This window comes from Hermetia illucens, chromosome 7 (genome assembly GCF_905115235.1).
Source record: "Hermetia illucens chromosome 7, iHerIll2.2.curated.20191125, whole genome shotgun sequence".
Taxonomy (NCBI): Eukaryota; Metazoa; Arthropoda; class Insecta; order Diptera; family Stratiomyidae; genus Hermetia; species Hermetia illucens.
In genome coordinates this window covers 15,096,662-15,114,278 of record NC_051855.1, presented here as the reverse complement: position 1 = coordinate 15,114,278, position 17,617 = coordinate 15,096,662, and the positions used below count along the sequence as shown (strand labels likewise).

Here is a 17,617-nt window from a genome sequence, read left to right as displayed (position 1 = left end):
AACAGTATTTTAGTGATAATTTATTAAGGTTTTGTGTGTGTGTGGGGGGAGGGGGGTCCTTATATATGCAAACAAAAGGGGGTGTCAATTTTTTTTTCACCAAACATATTCATGTTGGGTATCAAATGAAAGGTCTCAATGAATACTTTTCGAAGCCAATCTTAGTTTTTACATTTGTGGGGGGGGGGCCGAACGTGATGAACTCTTTAACAGACCAATTCTCAGAAACTACCCAACCGAAAAATCTGAAAAAAAAATTATGAAGCTGCTGTTATATATCCAGGCTTCGGAATGCTCTCCCCACCGACATCTACTCAAATTAAACCAAACCTTTCATACCCGAAGCATCTAGCTTCCGGTTTCCCGACATGTCTTCCTTTTTTGTTCCGTTTTTTTTTTTTAAAAAGTCTCATACTGAAGAATAGAACAAAAACCTTCGAAATATTAAAATAGGTAAGGTAACCTTCATGCAGTAAACTTGGACGAACCTTGAAGATACTCAGACATCGCGGCGATGTCATAATAGTTACTACTATAAAAACGACAATCGAGGCTGACACTTTCATCTAGGGCAGAAGTAATTTTTCAGACGTTAACTGACCTTTTCCCTCCGCCTCCCCCGAGAAGGAACAATAATCGTAAATGTTTAAATTTGTGGATATTAAATTGGTTGTAGAGCTCCTCACAATTTTCACTGAGCCTGTGTATGGGTTTTTTCTTAGTGGAACCGACAATGGTATAATACTTAACCCCTAACTTCATAACATAATCGACATTCACCCCAATTCTAGGTAGATTATTGAAATGGATTAGACGTGAATAACCCTGGCTTGTGCCCGGCTCTTCATTCGACTCCGATACTAACCGATAACCTGAAAGAATGACAAAAAAAAGTCCCGCAACAATAACAAATGGAACGTAAATAAAAAAACAAAAAGAGGAAAGCGTAATTTAAGACGATAGAAATTGGTAACTACAGGTGAACATACGCATATATTAACGACAATTTGTTTTTGTTGTTCCCTCATAGTTGATCATTTTTTAATGTTTTGTTTTTGTACTTTTTTCCCATGTTTTCTTTTTTTACGAAATTGAAAATGTGACACCTTAAACTACCCAACACCACCCCCCACCACCCAGCAACACATGAAGAGAACGAATATTATGCCTTTCATTTTTCTTTAAGGTTCAGTTTAATCCAAATTAACAGTGCACAATCTTCACCCTTTAATTTGTTTCTTCTCTTTTGAATATAGGCAAAAACCATCCCTTTCCTCCTCCCCTTGTTTCCATACAGGAAGGTAAGTCCGGTCACGTCATCTGAACTAATGTTACCCAGTGGTAATATGGATGGTAACTGATAGAAAATGGTTAGAAATGCGAAACCTTCAGAGCCTAGGGGGTGTAATGAAAGGCTCATATTTTCTTGCCTCTCTGTCAAATAAATAGGAATGCAAGGGGGACTATACGCAAGTTTTTGAATCCTTAGAAAACAATATGAATAAGGAACAAAAAAAAAAAAACATGGGCATTGAAGGGGTTCAAGCCACCCTCCAAATGAAATCAATTAATACAATATGAGTATAAAATTCCGACAATCTTGGGGACTATGTTGCTTTGTGATTGGTGGTGGTAAAGGGAATGGGGGAGGAGGCAAATTGGGGACTCGTTGAACTAAGATAAACGGATTTTTTAACGATTTACACCTTCACTTCGATTGAGGTTTTTTCTTTGACATTTGCCCCTAATCAGCCCCATTTAGCTCGGGTACGATTTATAACCCTTGGAGCCATTGCACATATTTTTCTTTATCGAGTACCTTTTTTTAAGCGATGGAGCTAGAAATCTTAGAAAGGAACTGCCGCGCCACCTTGCACACTTTCTCCTTTTTCCTTTCCCGCGAAATCCCTGCAAAGCGTTACTTTGCGGGGAGGACTGCGCTTCAAGCGACCAAACCTTGCGTTCTTCGCGTGCACCGCTTTTCCAAGTTCCTCCTGTATTTTTGATTGCGAAGTTCACCGTACATCAGTTTCCCTCCAACTTCAGCATTTCCCTGACGATATTCTGCGGGCTTATGCTGATTTTCAGAGAGTCTTTTAGGCTCCTCCTCTCTGAGTAAAAGCGTGGACAGAGGAGCACAACATGCTCCGGGTGCTCAGCCGTGCAGCCACATTCAGGGTAAAAGGGGGAAACCTTGAACCTGGATTGATGCAGATACCACCATGCTCTGACAGGAATTGCGTCAGATAGTAGTTAATTTCGCCGTGTCGTAGCTGAATCCATTCCTCAATACGGGGAATCAAAATGGGGGTCCAGCGACCACCCTGCGAATCATGCCACTGTTGCTGCCGCTTTTCCAGCGACTCTTGCCTTGTCGCACCACCGAGATTGTGGCCTCCCAATAGCATCCCTATGAATGCCTCCTCTTCAAACTTTTTCACGAACCAGCCATCGCCGCATGGCCTAGTGGTCGTTAGAGTTTAATGCCCACTGACAAACCGACATGGTTCTCCTCGCCTATGTGGTACTCACATATGTTAGATCGAGTATTCAGCAAGGCCCTGTTCCACGAAAGGTGGTCACTTTTTCCGTATTTGCAAGCAAAAAGTCTAGCACCGCGAAAGCCTCGAGCAAAATACGGCCACTTGTGTTAGTAGTTCAACCGCCCCAATCAATAGGTAGTCCACATGTTGAAATCACCCGCTATGATCTTAGGGTTTCGCATACCTAGCATTCCCTCGAATTGTGCTATCGTCGTGCTTGGGGGAAGATAGGAACTATATAAGTAGATGCCAGCTATTTTTCCCGTGCCGATTCCAATTTCTGGAGACTCCATCACTTCTTGAGTGGCTTTGTGTTCGCACGACCATACCGCTACCTTTCCAGTTACATCTGTAGCCCAGTTACCACTTTTATTGTTGCAATAAGGCTCGCTGATTAAGGCAGCTTCGATACCCTTCTCATAGATAGTCTGTAAGAGTAGGTCCTGTGCTGGCTCGCAGTGGTTGACGTTGATTTGTATCAACCTCATTTTTTTACTGCGTCCAAGGCTCTCCTAAACACTGGACATCTGATGCTGCCTGCAATGTGCTGACAGTCGACGCCCTTTTGACCCTTGCAAAGCATACATTCAGGCTCAGCCTTGCACTCCCTGAACATATGACCTTATGTTATGACAGTAATGGGCAAAGACAAAAACAAGTATCCACAACGAACTGGGATTCGAACCAGGGGCAACAACATCGAGTGATTGATGCTCGATCAATGTTAATTAGGTTTGAAAAAAGTCACCCCCAAATTAGAACCATTTTAAAGGAAATAAACCCTTTTTAACTCTAATTTCACATTGACTACTCGCTTTTGTTTGATGTCCTCTACAAATCGTAGATTAAAAAAAATCATAGATAAAATACAAAAAATCATAGATAAAATACAAAAAATCATAGATAAAAATCATTTCTAAATCATTCTTTCTTTCCAGTGTATAAAATGCTATAATACTGAAAGTAAAGATACGATTTTTATTGCAGATACAATGGTATATAGATTTTAAAATCAAATACAAAATCACGGATATAAAATCCATTTAAGTTTGGACATTTCCATGTCATACACCATTACCTCAGTTCCCAAATTGGAAATTAGTAAATAATACAATAACTATGAAAGCTAATTATCGCTAAATAAATGAAAATAATGACGACAGAGATACTATGAGTACTTATGATGAGCACCTGATGATGAAGCGGAAGATTTTGGGGAATTTTCTTGTCTATTGCATTCAATGGAAATTCCAAATTTACACAATTTTTTTTTATCTTATTTTGCCTCCAATGCTGAAGAAAAGAAACATATACAGATATAATCATGTAACGTCATCGTAAGTCAAACCAGGTAGGTTCATAAAAAACGGATACAGAATTTTAAGCGACAGATGTTTTTGTAGAACAAGCATTCAATGATGAAGATATAAAAAAAAAAACGCGCTGAATATATTTTTAAACAGAACTCATATGAAATTCCCAACTTGGATTGTTCTTTCTCTTCTAATTATGAATCTTGTGGGGAAATTACAGCCACTTGTCCGTTCAAAACAGGTGACAGAGGTAGCAGGTATTGTTTTATTAATGCAACCAAGCAATAGCTACGAGTGGCCTACGTATATTAGTGGCCATTGAGCCAACATAAGATACTTTATAATTTTTTTTCCACGCATTTTTTGTTGCCAATTTATCTGTCCCTAGAACACAAAAAAAATATTTTTTTTCGGTTGAAAAGGTTCTGAGAACGAGACCTGCTACGCTTTTCGGGACACACATTTTGAGCCCTCTACTCCCCCGATCAAGGCACTTCGGTCCAACCAACCTTGAGAGACTGAATATGCTCGGCTTGTCAAGGTCTGGATACTCTGGGTTCCAGGCTATGTTGGGTTTGGAAGGCAATAAGGCAGCGAACGAACTAGCCAATAAAGGAGCAGGGGCGCCCTTACATGGGCCAAAACCCTTCCGTGGAAACAGCAACGGGTTCATGGCTACGGAATTAAAAAATGAAGAGAAACGGTTGAGGGAACTGTACTGGTCGGGCCTACCAGGCATGAAGCAGTCCAGGGTGCTTATTGGGGGATACGAACCCAAGCGCACAAAGTATTGCTTAAACCTCACCAAAAAGAACCGGCGAATCATAGTGGGAATTCTCACTGATCACTGTCGACTTAACTATCACCTAGGGAAGCTAGGGATATCTACGGAAACTGCCTGCAGGTTCTGTGCGAAGTTTACTGGAACCCCTTCTGGTACAGTGCCCGACTCTTCAAAAGATGCTTGGGGCTCAACGAAACCACCCGCTAACACCAGGTCTTGGCTTCGGCCAAAGAGCCACCACTCCGCTTCAGAAGGCCTCATCTGGCAGCCAAAGGACTCAAGTTAAAAAAAAAAAGGATCCTATCAATTGGTGGTGCTAAACCCAGATGCTGGCAATGGTCTGTCCTCGATCTATAAGTCTTTTCAAAGCTTGTTTGATACTTTAATTCCTTTAGGTTATCCTGTCGTATAACTTGAGTTGCCCCGGCAGAGCCCATGTGGCGGCTGTGTGGTAAGACTGTGGAAGACCTTAAATCACGCTTTCACGAGGGATGGTAACTTCCTGGGGCGAAGTGTTCCTTTGGGGGCCGATGCATTACAAACTGCGGCTATAGGACTGATTGTTAAAAGAATAGCAGTCTAGTGTCAGTTCTTCTGTCCGCACCTGGGTTTTGTCGTTCATTTACCCCTTTGGAAGGAGCTTCAGAAAATTTTTCAACCTCGATTTTCCTGAAGTTGAAGATGATACGTGTTTGCCATATGTCAGACCATTGAGAGGAGTTGTGTGTCCCTGCGAAGAGAATGTACTGATGTACATGAACTTTGTGTGCAACAAAAGCTTATTAGAATCGGTTCGATGTCTGTCCGTCCCTCCGTCACACCCAATTTATTCGGAAACGGCTAGACCGATTGTCGCGAAAATTGGTGAGAGCATGTGGTCGTTTGTTCTCTTTACATATAGTAAGTGGCGTAATTTTGGGTGAAGTTTAAGACGGGGCTCCCCATACATGTGAATGTAGGGTGCCAATTTTTTTTTTCACAGAATGTGGCCATGTAGGATATCAAATGAAAAGGCTCAGTTAGCACTTTTCAAAACCATTTCAAGTGAAATCGTACCTCAAAAAGCATGAATACTATTTAAAAAAAACCTGCACGAGAGAAAAAGGTTGATGAAAAATGAAAAAAATCAATTTTTTGAAATTAGTAATGTAGTACTAATTAATAATGTAGTAATCATATTAGTCTGCAAGCGGGGATTAGTTTTTTGTTCATCGTTAGCTTACTATCGATACATTATGTATATTATTATTGACATATCATTTTAACTGATTTTAAAGTGACTTAAAGTCTGTACTCACCTAGTTGTGTGGACTGAAAAAAAAAAATGAAAGAAAGAAAATTAGATATGATTGGATTTAGAGATAACATAAAATATACAAACTGAAAAAAAAGGCAATAGCTGGATAAAATTAATAAAAAAAAATGCAAAAATAATTCAATTAATTCAAAACCAATATAAAAGATAGTTCTACTTTTGGCGTAATTTTTATTTTCTTATCTCATATATGTAGATACAGTAGTTCGGGAACCATTTTTAATGCAAGATCTCAGAGATGCATCTGTACTTATCGATTACTTGTACGATTTTTCAGTAACCATTTGTTCCATTATTCCATGTAAGATTGTGTCTCTAGAGGCCACGATCACTTGCACTTTTAAGGCACCGCCAGGCAGATCCTTGTGGAGAACCATAACAAGTTCTTCACGTATACTCTCCCGTCGATCGTCGAAGAACTAAAGGCTCAGAGAGTCTCCAGCACCCTGAACGCCAAACCCTTTGCCACGACCTGGACAAAGAATAACAATATCGACCTCGACCTGTGGCTGGTCACTTTTGACGTGACTTTAAGCGAGGAACATTTGCGCAACGTCAAAGCAATGCACCAGATGATCGTTCGCTTAGAACAGATTAAAAACAAGCAAGTGCTGCAATGTAAGAATTGCCAGCGCATGGGCCACACGGCAATCAACTGCCATCTCGCATACATATGCGTCAAGTGTGACCAGCTTCATGGTATAGGGGAATGCGCCAAAACGGTTGAACAGACACCTAAGTGCGTTAAATGCGGGGGCAGCGACCACCCCGCAAATTATAGGAAATGCCCTCCTTTCCCAACCGCCTGAATTCCTATTTGGACGGGCTTCACCGTCTGGAAACTCTCCCTAAACCCATAGAAATGCGAAACTATCGTATTCTACGATAACGCAAGGATGACGACGAAAATAAGTAGTGGCATAGTAACCCTATTCCTGAAAATCTACAACGCCCCAATCCCAACCGTAAATGAAGTCACTTACTTTGGGGCGACTATGAATTCCCGTGTATCTTACCTGCCACATATCACAAAGGTAGGTGCCTTCAAATCCCTACACCCAATCCTTAAATACAATAGCCCAACACCTCGGAAAGTCAAGCTGTTTTGCTATAAACGGCTTATCTGTTCCCTTCTCATTTTCTGCTTCATCTTCTGGTTCAACAGTTCCCCCCCCCCCCCCCCCCCCCTAGCCAAATCGAACGCCTCCGACTCAAAAAACGCAGAATCCTACGCCACTGTTCCAACACCTGTATAAACGAAGACCGCTCCAAATACATCTCCAACCCGATCTTCCACGACTCTTGCCAAACGCCCCGCATTGATGCCGTCCTAGCCCGTCATGCCCTCAATAAATGTCCATCCCATCCTAATCCCCTTATCTCCCAGGCCATGCAGATAAAGATCATCGAAGAGAATTTCCTACGAACTCATCTGTTTCCTCAAATCCTCCTATCTCTCCAGGTCCGAAACCTCTTTTTCGACCCCCAATGTTTACATCCCCCCTTTGCATGAACAAAGTCTAATTTGTGTTCGGCATATATTAAAAATTGGACCTTTTGGATGATATCTATTTTTTGCATTCCCGGGAAAACATATTTGTTTTATTTTAATTTATTTATTTAATAGTTGCTTAGTTTACTTTAAAGCTAAATGAAATTCAAAGCTTGTGAAAGAAATCGTGAATAAAAACTTCTCACTATCCCATAAAAAAAATCTTCTCGAGTTGGGTATTCACTTCTAAAAAGATAAAACCATTTGGCATGGAAGAAAAGTTAATAGAGAATAATGTAAAGTCATTCTATACCATCGTGTTAGTGTCATAAAAATATTTTTTACATCTTATTGTTTAAAGGAAATTGCATAATCTTTGGAATTTTCTATGGCTTGGTACTTGATGCTTGGTGAATTCCCCAAGGTACATAGACACTGCTAATTTGTACCGGTACATACACAGATGTCTCTAAAGGTGACATAGTTACATTAATTATTTGCGGACGAGATTTGTTTATAAACAGGGTGTTTCGTTTCGTTTTTTTCTGCACAAGTGTCCTAGACCAGAACTCTCTAGTCAACCCCTAACAGCACTGGTCGCTTCGTATGAGTATAACTCATCATCTTCGAGATCCTCTGCGACTACAACCAGCGCTATATCGTCGGCGTAACCCACCACCGTGACTTCTTCCGTTCTATAGCAGTGGACCCAGCACGAAGCTCTGTGGGACACCTGCAGGGACAACGTACCCGTACGTACCAACCCGTCATCAGTGTCATACCAAACCCTCTGTTCATGTAAATAACTAGACGGGAATACCAATCTTCGCCAAAGCTTCCCGTAGTAGGTTCCAATTGGTCGAATTGGATGCAATTTCTCACATCGAGGGTCACCACCACCCAATATTTGCTAGTACTACCCTTTCCATGAATTGCATCTTCAAGCCAGTAACCATTTTGATGACATCTATGACAGATTTGGCTTTACGGAATCCATACTGCCGGTATGAGAATCCTCCCTGGCTCTCAACAACCGCTCTCGCTCTATCATTTCCCTACAGTGTCCAAAAGACATATAGGTCTGTAGGAGGTTGGCTTACCTCGAGTTTTAACAGTCCTAGGCAGAAGTGCCGACTTCTAATTCGCCCCATCACGATTCCCCACGGTTTTACTTCCGCTTCCGAACAGATCTCCTTAAAGCCTTCCCTCTTGCTACTTTGGATGGCGAGCTTGGGGGCTTTGCGGGCTTTCTTATAGACGCGCCCTTTTTGCCCTTGGTGAATTTTGCCAACCTCTTAGCCGCTCTTCTGGCTCGCTAACAGGCTGGTCGAAGGATGGCCAGTTCAGTATTCCGCCAGTAGTTTGGTCTTCTACTGGGGAATGAGCACCTTCTAGGCATCGACGCGTCACATGATTTAGCGACACATGGACAGCTACTTCCGCAGAGGCGCCTGCTTTATTAGGTTGATCTAGCCACACCACTAGCTCATACAAAGCTTTTGCAAACCAGCGTGACACCTTCGTAATATACACTTGTTGACTTTATTTGATCAGATATCGGTATGGGGAGTATTTCGGAGCCTAGGCACTGTCTAGTGGCATTTTCTTGATTTCTTTTCAGATTTTTGGGTTGGAAAGCACCCCTCCCTCCCCCTTTGTGAATTAAATATCAAAACCGATAGTTTTGAAAAGCACTAATCGAAACTTTTGATTTGATATCGCACATAGCTATATTTGGTGTAAAAAAATTTACACCCCACTTACATGCAAAGTATGGGGACTGCCCCTTGAATTCCACGATGCGTGAGCGTTCAAAGTTCCCACTTTTCCACCAAATTTGGTGGCAATCAGTGTAATCGCCAGTGGACGAATCTTCTGAATTGTAGCTTTCTTGTAGGGGTCGTACAACGACTTAGTTCCATGGTCATCATAGCAATGTGGCATCCATTATCAGTGCTAATACCTTTCCAACCTTTTCAGTGGTATTTCTTATTTTATGGCCGAATAAAGTGGCGAATTCGATCCATATGAGCCGAATAACGACTAAAGAAGACAAAAAAGGGAAAGTCTCTTTTTTTTTATTTTCATCTCCACCTAAAGTAGAATAAGAAGACATATCACCTCCAACTACAGTTTCTATAATTTTCATAGTGAAACTGTACATCTTCCCCATAACCATCCATAGCAGTTCAATAAATTAAATCCTCCTCCTCCTCCTCCTCCTCTCCTTTGGAGATTTTCCACAAGCGTCTTTGATTGATTAACTTGCGAATTTTCACTGAATCTCAGACGATTATTATCTGTTGCTACGAAATTGCGTGAGAAAAGAATTTCTTTTCTGATCAAAACCCATTTCTTAAGCTTTATAATGAACATAAAATGGTCTTTGTTTTCTTCACCTTTCTTTTTATTGGTTGCCCTTTGCACACTGCCTATTATCGATGCCCGCTAAAATGCCTTTTCATGTCTGGAATGCTTGGGTATCTTTTTTGTTGTTATCATTGAAAATATCAAGATCATATAGTTAGTATTGGGCGGCCCCAAAAACATAATTTCAGGCTTGCGTACTTTTTTTGGGGAGTATCTGCAAGATATTTTGTTCGATGCTTTTGTTCTTTTCTAACCATGAGATTGGAGGTTGATTCGCTTCGGCTATTTATGAAGGAAGGTAACATGGTACAAGCACATCTTGAAGGTGCAACTGGGGCGTTAAAGTCTACGCGAAAGACCAAGAGATCTGACCGTTGCTTATTTCGGGAATCAATCAAGCCGCACTTTGAGCCACGTGTGTAGTTGCCTGCGATGAGAACTGTTTGGTGTTGAGCCGAAGTCTCTATGACCAGAGAGGCCGTTGTCCCCGGAAGGCTGATAATACTAAGATACCGGCTTTATAGAATAGAGGATCTCCAGGGTGAACCTTGTTCTATTTAAGTCATGCTCTATGTGCAGATTGAGATACAGGATCCCTCACCAGCCTCCAACATATCACTAACAATTTCACTGACCCAATCCCATAATCCCACCTTTATCTAGTGGATACACAAATCAACTGCGAAAATGTCACCACATGATTATTTCCAACAGACCCTCACTAATATCAAACGCACACATCATGGAGGGGGCGCCAAGATCATTAATCCATTATCGGCGCCTAGAGAGATCGCCTACGATTACGTAGTGTATGATCGCTTTGTTGCATTATCAATTTAAGAGGCGCTCAACTGATTGGCAACACGCTTAGTGCTGGACCATCAATTGGGAAAGTGCTGATCCCAAAAATATATCTCCCGTCTCCGAATATTGGCCTCCGTCCGTTTGTCGTCTCTATCTAAAAACCAAATAGACAGTCAGAACGAACAGACAGTTGCCAGACAAACATATTACGAATCAATTTCGTGGAAGTCTATCTCGAAACAATGCTACTAAGTAAGACCTCTACGATTCATCTTTTTCAAGAAGTAAGGGGAGAAGACCGGTGTCTGTGCAAAATATGCCCCAAAAGCTCCGCATCAATTGCCGAAATTGAACCACAACAGATTCCACACATATGCGTCTATACTTTCAAGCAATGAGACTAGACAGCTGGATAGGAATATAAATAGTTGAGACTTGGTTGCATAGGGAAGGAATACAAAAGAATAACTCACATATGCCGCGTATCAGTCATAGTCGGCCAAGAATTTGGTCGGGGTACCCACCACATGCAATCGGGGGCCCCATAGTGTTATGTTGATTGTCTGCAGGCCCCAGACGATTTGACGCGCGAGGCGATCACGTCTTACCCGTGCCCATCCTTCATCTTGAAGGTGCGCTCCGACTTGTGTCTGCACAACAAAATCTTCGGGCCTAGGCTAGCAGCTAGTAGGAAGGTAGCACAAAAGTAGCAGCTGTTCATGTTTAGTTGGCTCAAGTTGTAATAGCATCGTCAACGTCATCACCAATCAAATAATCATCATTAATATCAAATTAGCCATGATAAATAGTAGATAAAATCAACATTCCCGATAATGGGTCCAAAGATTTGACTGTAATTTGAATCTTTGATTCAATAATTCCTATTTAGTGTGGGATTATCGATGAGACATCCAACTTTAATTTGGGCTGAATAGAATGACTGAAATGTAGGTACAAGTCTGTTCGTTTCGTGGGGTAATTAGCATGGAACCTTTTTGAGTTTGTAAATAAATCGCGTGTAACAGACAGACAGACAATATACAGAATTTGTTTACACAAAACCCTAAAGAGAATTCAATGAAGCCGCATAGATGCAAAAGATAAGAAACAAAGATTGTCTTTCGAAATGTACAACAAACCGGAAGCTCGGTGCTTCAGGTAAGGAAGGTTTTTTTTTTTTTTGTATTTTTTATGTCCAAAGGCATAGGTGCACGATGATGCCACTTGTGCATACCAAGCAGTGTATATGCATTAGGTATACAAGACTATCCACTTCAATATGGTACTGACATTTCATTTCCGATGCATTTTGGACTTTGACTTGCTTGTAAGCTTGCTAATGATAGTAGGATTTCCACCAAACTTTCCAATATAGCGCTCTACATGGAGCTATAGAGCTATAATGGATAATAATATTAGCTTTATTTAGGCACATATCATATTGGAAATATTTTCATGCCTCGATGTCATAAGCATGCACCATCATAGTTTTTTTTTTCAGATTATTCAGTTAGATAGTTTCTGAGAATGGGTCTTTGATTTAAGCGGGTCTTTTCAAGCTCTCCACTGAACACTAAGATCTCAAAATCTCATTCACTCATAGTCAAGTCAGATTTTCAATTTTATTGACAGCCCACAAAATTACGGAATTATCAAAGAAAGCTGGTAGCACCTCCCCGGTCTAATGTCACGAACATGTCAAACAAGCAAAATCAGGCCAGAAGCATTGACCGGAACAAAATTCTCAACTCTTCCTAGAATTTATCAAATAGAAGCAATACAAGTAATTTCCACCCTTTTAAAAGTCGTACGCATTTTTAATCATAGTCCAATGGAGACCTCTAGGAGGAGACATGACGGTTCAAACTCCCTCCATTGGTTAGCCCCCAATAAACCGCATAACAAAATTTGTTTCGTCATAAAATAAATTAGAACCACCGAATAGGCCTGGTTTAAATATGGAGAAGCCTGTTTGATTGAATGAAAAAAATTTCGTAAATATCGTATTTCGGGAGCCTGCATCCCTTCCCCATTGCATCTTCCTTTGAAAATCTAAGTTTAGGATGCCTGTAAAATCGAGAAATAACTACATATGTCAGTTGGGTCTAATAAAGAGCAAACCATCTTTCTCTTTTTGTTTAGCATAATGTTTCGCACAAAGACTTCATCATCGGTGTCCGGTCTAGGCGGATTTGCGCCGAGGTCCACCAATTCGATATTCCTAAACCCATTCAAGTATCCCACATGGAAGGATACGAGTATCCATAGAAGCACTCATTACAACAAAAATGATAGCATATGTCTTCAGAATGATCAGGATCATGGAGTCTTACGACACTGAAAACTGTGCTACGATACAGATCAAAGATAACACAAGCCTTCGACATACCAGCGGGTGTTCCACTGAAGTCTGAGATCTTCTGGGCTTGATTCAGATTTTGGGGCATTCTTCGATTTCAGGTTTCCACCAGAAGTTCGACGCTAGTTCCTGGGCATGGTTTTCGCCAATCTGGGAAGCGTTCTCATTTGCGTTTCCTTCTAGTGTTGTGTTTTGCAGCAGGACCTTTTTGAAAGTTTCCTCGTCGTCCTGTTAACTGCCGGTCCGTTCAATAATGTTAGAAGTTCCAAGTATTTGGTAGGTACTAACTGTAGAAAGCTTTTTTGAGAGGTTTTAGTCAGTAGGAGTCTGTTAATCTTAAAAAAACAAGTTGGTCAAATAAGCCAGTTGGCCAAATAGGCAGCAGCCTCTATTTTAAGTTATTTTTGTTTAGGGAGTGAGGAGTCCTAAGTCCGCATCTAGTTGGTGCCGGACAGGATCAAATGGAGAGCAGCTCACTCCCACTCTTTATGGTACACGGACTCCTCTTTTTGGGTTTAACACCCAAAGTTCAAAAATCAAAAGAGGGACGAAAACGGCTACGGTTGATTGATTTTTGACGTTATTGTTGTGCTATTGACTTTTAAATTTTAGATAAAATAACGGTGATTTGGAGCTGTTAATACATCAGAAGTAAGTCTCATAGACCTGGTGTTCATTTTGAGTTTATCCTCACAACCTCTAGGGCCATTTTACCAAGGTCAATGAAGTCGTGTTCCATTGAAGCTTTCCATGTCTTTGGACGCACCATTCAAAGGAACCGCACCGTTCAAAAGGAAAAAGAAATATCGGAGGCACAACACAGCCACAACAAAGAGGATTCTATAAAAAAATATAAACCGTTTCCAAAAAGTACCGACTAACAATTGATCCCCTAATCTTCTCTCGTCCATTATCCCAACTGGTTATAAATGGTATCAGTGCATCATGTTACGAAACTCCAAATCGTACCTATAGAACTTTGAAGCCATACATGTCCCACAAAGTTCGTCTAAGGGTGCCCTTTCAACTTTAAAAAGCCTCAAGTCTATAAAGTTCCTAAAACGTGGGGGGCCAGTTCCAATCTGGAAAATTCAAAACAATAATCTGAGGTCCCCTAATATCCATTCACTGTGCTTATTAGACTGACAGAGCTTTTACACATAGTCTCAACTACTGTTTGGTGCATGACAATTTCGGCGCACATAAGAGACATTGTTCTTTGTTGATATCAACAGTCGCCCCCCTTTCCCACCCCCCATTGTAATTGGCATTTATACAGAGACCCCGTCTGTGATCTAGACACACAGACTGAAGGCTAGGCTTGCTTACTCATTAAATTTGCAATCGATCACTTTATCTTGGAATTTTTTTTTCCGTCATTCTTCTCGTGACGAACAGGGGCTCTTGTCCATAGCAGAGGTTCCTCTGTCTTTTTTTTTTCTTTGATTTCTTGGAGCCATATCAAAAGAGTGTAACCTCTTCGTAGTTTTTTCTTTCGAGCTTTTTGTTTTGCCATCATATAATTGGCTGTGCTGACCTACGATGCGTTCAAGAGTCAAACAATGTCGCGTCAATTAATCAACATTTAGTGTGATTATTTTGATTTTTTATTTATTTTTTTTTTTTTCGTCATGACACTGACTGAATTTGTATTTTGTTTGCCTCGATTGCATTGTAATGTAGATAGAAATGAAAGATTTCCGATACGGCGACGAGGGCGACCCTCCTCGTGTTATAGGGAAATTTGAAACTGAATTAAAAAGGATGACTTTATGCATGGCATGTACACAAGAGGTTACCATCGAAATGGAGCCGGCCGGTGGCCTCGATCAACTGGCCTACATTTGTAGATATCGTACTCCATTTGTGAGCCGGGGAGGTCTTGGATTAAATTGAATGAGTCTACGGAGAGCAGATACCTGATGTTGTAGGTAAACGTGGCCCAGTCAGTATATGATAGTCGGTTACGGTCTGGCATTTAGGATGTTTTGCATTAGCTGACCAAATCTACATATGCCATCAAAAGACTAATAAGAAGCTTAATTTATCCTGCTACGCCCATTGGCTTCAATGATCACTGTATAATAAATAGAGGCCATATCCTAGCCAGATACAATTGACAAGCATCATCTGACGTCTGCTTTTCATCTGACAGATAAAAAATCGTGTCTGATCCCTGCAAAAATAATTTCTTTAGATCCATCTAAAAAATAAGTAGTTCGAATAATAGTGAGCCACAGAGGGTTATGTTAACTTACGATTGTGTTTCTGGTCAGCAGGGGGGGGGGGGGTCTACCAAGGTCTACCAAGTTAGTGGAGAAAAAGTAGCACGCAAAAACCCTAGGTTATATTAATACACCAGAAGAGCCCTATCTCCATAAAAACCCCCATCATTATCATCACGGGCGCAACAACCAGTATCCGATCTAGGCCTCCAGACATCCTGGTTTTGTGCCGAAGTCCACCAATTTGATATCCCTAAAAGCTGTCTAATGTCCTGGCCTGCACCATCGGTTCATCTCAGGTAGGGTCTGCTGCCTCCTACCATAAATACTGCCCTTTCAAACTTTCCGGGCTGGATCATCCTCATCCATACGGATTAGGTGACCCGCCCACTGCAACCTGTTGAGCCGCACCACTAGACTGTCATGATATTGCACATGAATTTCGTCGTTATGTAGGCTGCGGAAAAAACCTGATAACTTAAGAAAAAAGAAATATTTTTCGCTTTTGGTTGACACCGAAATAATCTGTACTTCCCCCCTCTCTTGTCTGTCCTCCCTTTAGCGTGCGATACGCTGGAAGGGGAGAATAGTTCGTTCCCGAAATAGGGTATACACACGAAAAATACTTTTTTTTATTCTTTCTCATTTTTTGATCTTTGGCTAAAAAGTCACTTCGCATCTCAGCTACAGCCTTATCAGGGAAAGCAACTAGAACCAAAGGCTGACAATAAAAAAAAAAAAATTAATTCCACCTTTTCAGATAATTCACTGACTCAGGTTTTCACAAACCATTTATGCGCTTGTTTATTGTTATTAATTCCAATGAATGTATTCCAGGAACAAACAGATGACCCGATTGAGTATAAGATTTGAGAGATTGCATAAACTGAACTTTATTCCAATTCAGTAGAAATGTTCAGTAATTTCTTTTCCGTTTTAACTTTTGATTTCATTTCCACGAGGTAAATATAGATTAGAAAGGAAAATAATAATAAAAAATATATTTTAACGCTTAGAAACTATCCGCCATGATAATTCATTTCTAATTCTTGGTGATATTGCAATCAAGTTCAAATTGAAGACCAGAATACTGATTTAGAATTTTCCAAACCAAATTCCGAATTTTCCAAACCAAACTCCGAATTTTCCAAACAATTTCAGATTTTTCCTAACTGATTTCAAGTTAATTTCACAATTTCGCATTTCAAATTCAGAATTTTCTACTTCAAAATCAGAATTTTCCATTCCAAATTCAGAAACTCTTCAATGTTTCATTGTAAGGTTTTATACCAAGATTTTACTATTGCCCCCGGGAAACCAGAGGTGACACCTGAAGCTAAGGAGTAATAAAAACCCCAAGTCAAGGTGTGACTACCCTGCCGAAGACTGAACGATCACAGGGGGCTAAGATGCGACCGTGAACGGTGAACTTTGGATACCAGGTAAACACCATTCCCAACCAGCCTTGTCTCGGCCGAGATCGATATATTTTCCCCGGTTAAATAAAGGTCATGGTAGCCAAATATGAAAAATTAAAAAACCAAAGAACAAAACAAAAAGTGATAGATGGGTCTTGTATGACGACACCAATTTATCCGGTCGCGATACCGAGCGATGCGAGCAGCTTAAGAGGAAACTCCTCCTAGTTGTAAGGACAACATCCTTGCAAGGGATTATACTACGCTTTGAGCCGGTCGGCGTATTACCGCAAAATGTTACAAATAAACTGGGCCGACAAAGGCACAAACGAATGACTCAGACAATACTGCTTCTCCTTTAGCGATGTGTGGGAGGATGCGTAGAGTGTTTTCGAGCTTCGTTTGTGCTTTCTCTAGCTTGCAGAAGAGGAGCGTAATGGTGCTGAGGTCCTGGCACAACTTGGTTTCCGGAATAACCTCAACACCCCCTCCATTTGGATGCTGTTAGGCAGCAAAGCGAAAGAAAGAACCAATAGGCCGGGAAATTTCCTCACTATCTTCGGGTACAAACGGGCTTGGGACCGAGGTTTAGCGGAACTATTCCATTCCCAGTATACAACACGACCCGTAATTGAAATTGTGGTCCCACTCAAGCAGAAACTGACTGTGGTATACAGTCAATCTGTCACTCTAGACGATCAAGCAAGCTTTTTCAGATCACTGAATGAATTCCAGCAGAGACTCCAGACAGTACAGTTTTTTGATAACGGAAGGAAAATTCCGATTCCGTAGCCTACACAATGACGAAATCTATGAGCGATACCATGACCGTCCGGTTGTGGATAAAATCCGGCTCAATAGGTTACGGTGGGCGGGTCACTTAATCCGTATGGATGAAGATGATCCCACCCGGAAAGTCTATAAGGGCAATATCTATGGTAGGAAAAGAAGTCGAGGCAGACCCTGCCTAAGATGGAGCGATGGCGTGGGCCAG

General features: G+C 41.0%; 2 protein-coding genes across 4 annotated transcripts in view; one reads left to right on the top strand and one right to left on the bottom strand.

The window, feature by feature from the left end:
- LOC119660947 (DNA-binding protein SMUBP-2) overlaps positions 1-17,617 on the bottom strand; it is a 54,945-nt gene that overhangs the window by 19,882 nt on the left and 17,446 nt on the right. For 2 of the 3 annotated variants that reach the window (XM_038069959.1, XM_038069956.1), the window contains one exon: positions 5,939-5,951. The exons of the other annotated variant lie outside the window; for it this stretch is intronic. The gene's annotated coding sequence lies outside the window, so the exon portion shown is untranslated. The remainder of the gene's footprint in view (positions 1-5,938; positions 5,952-17,617) is intronic. 3 annotated transcript variants of the gene reach the window in all.
- The window catches only part of LOC119660946 (GATA zinc finger domain-containing protein 14), a 35,736-nt gene that overhangs the window by 8,126 nt on the left and 9,993 nt on the right, over positions 1-17,617 (top strand). The gene's annotated exons all lie outside the window — the stretch shown is intronic.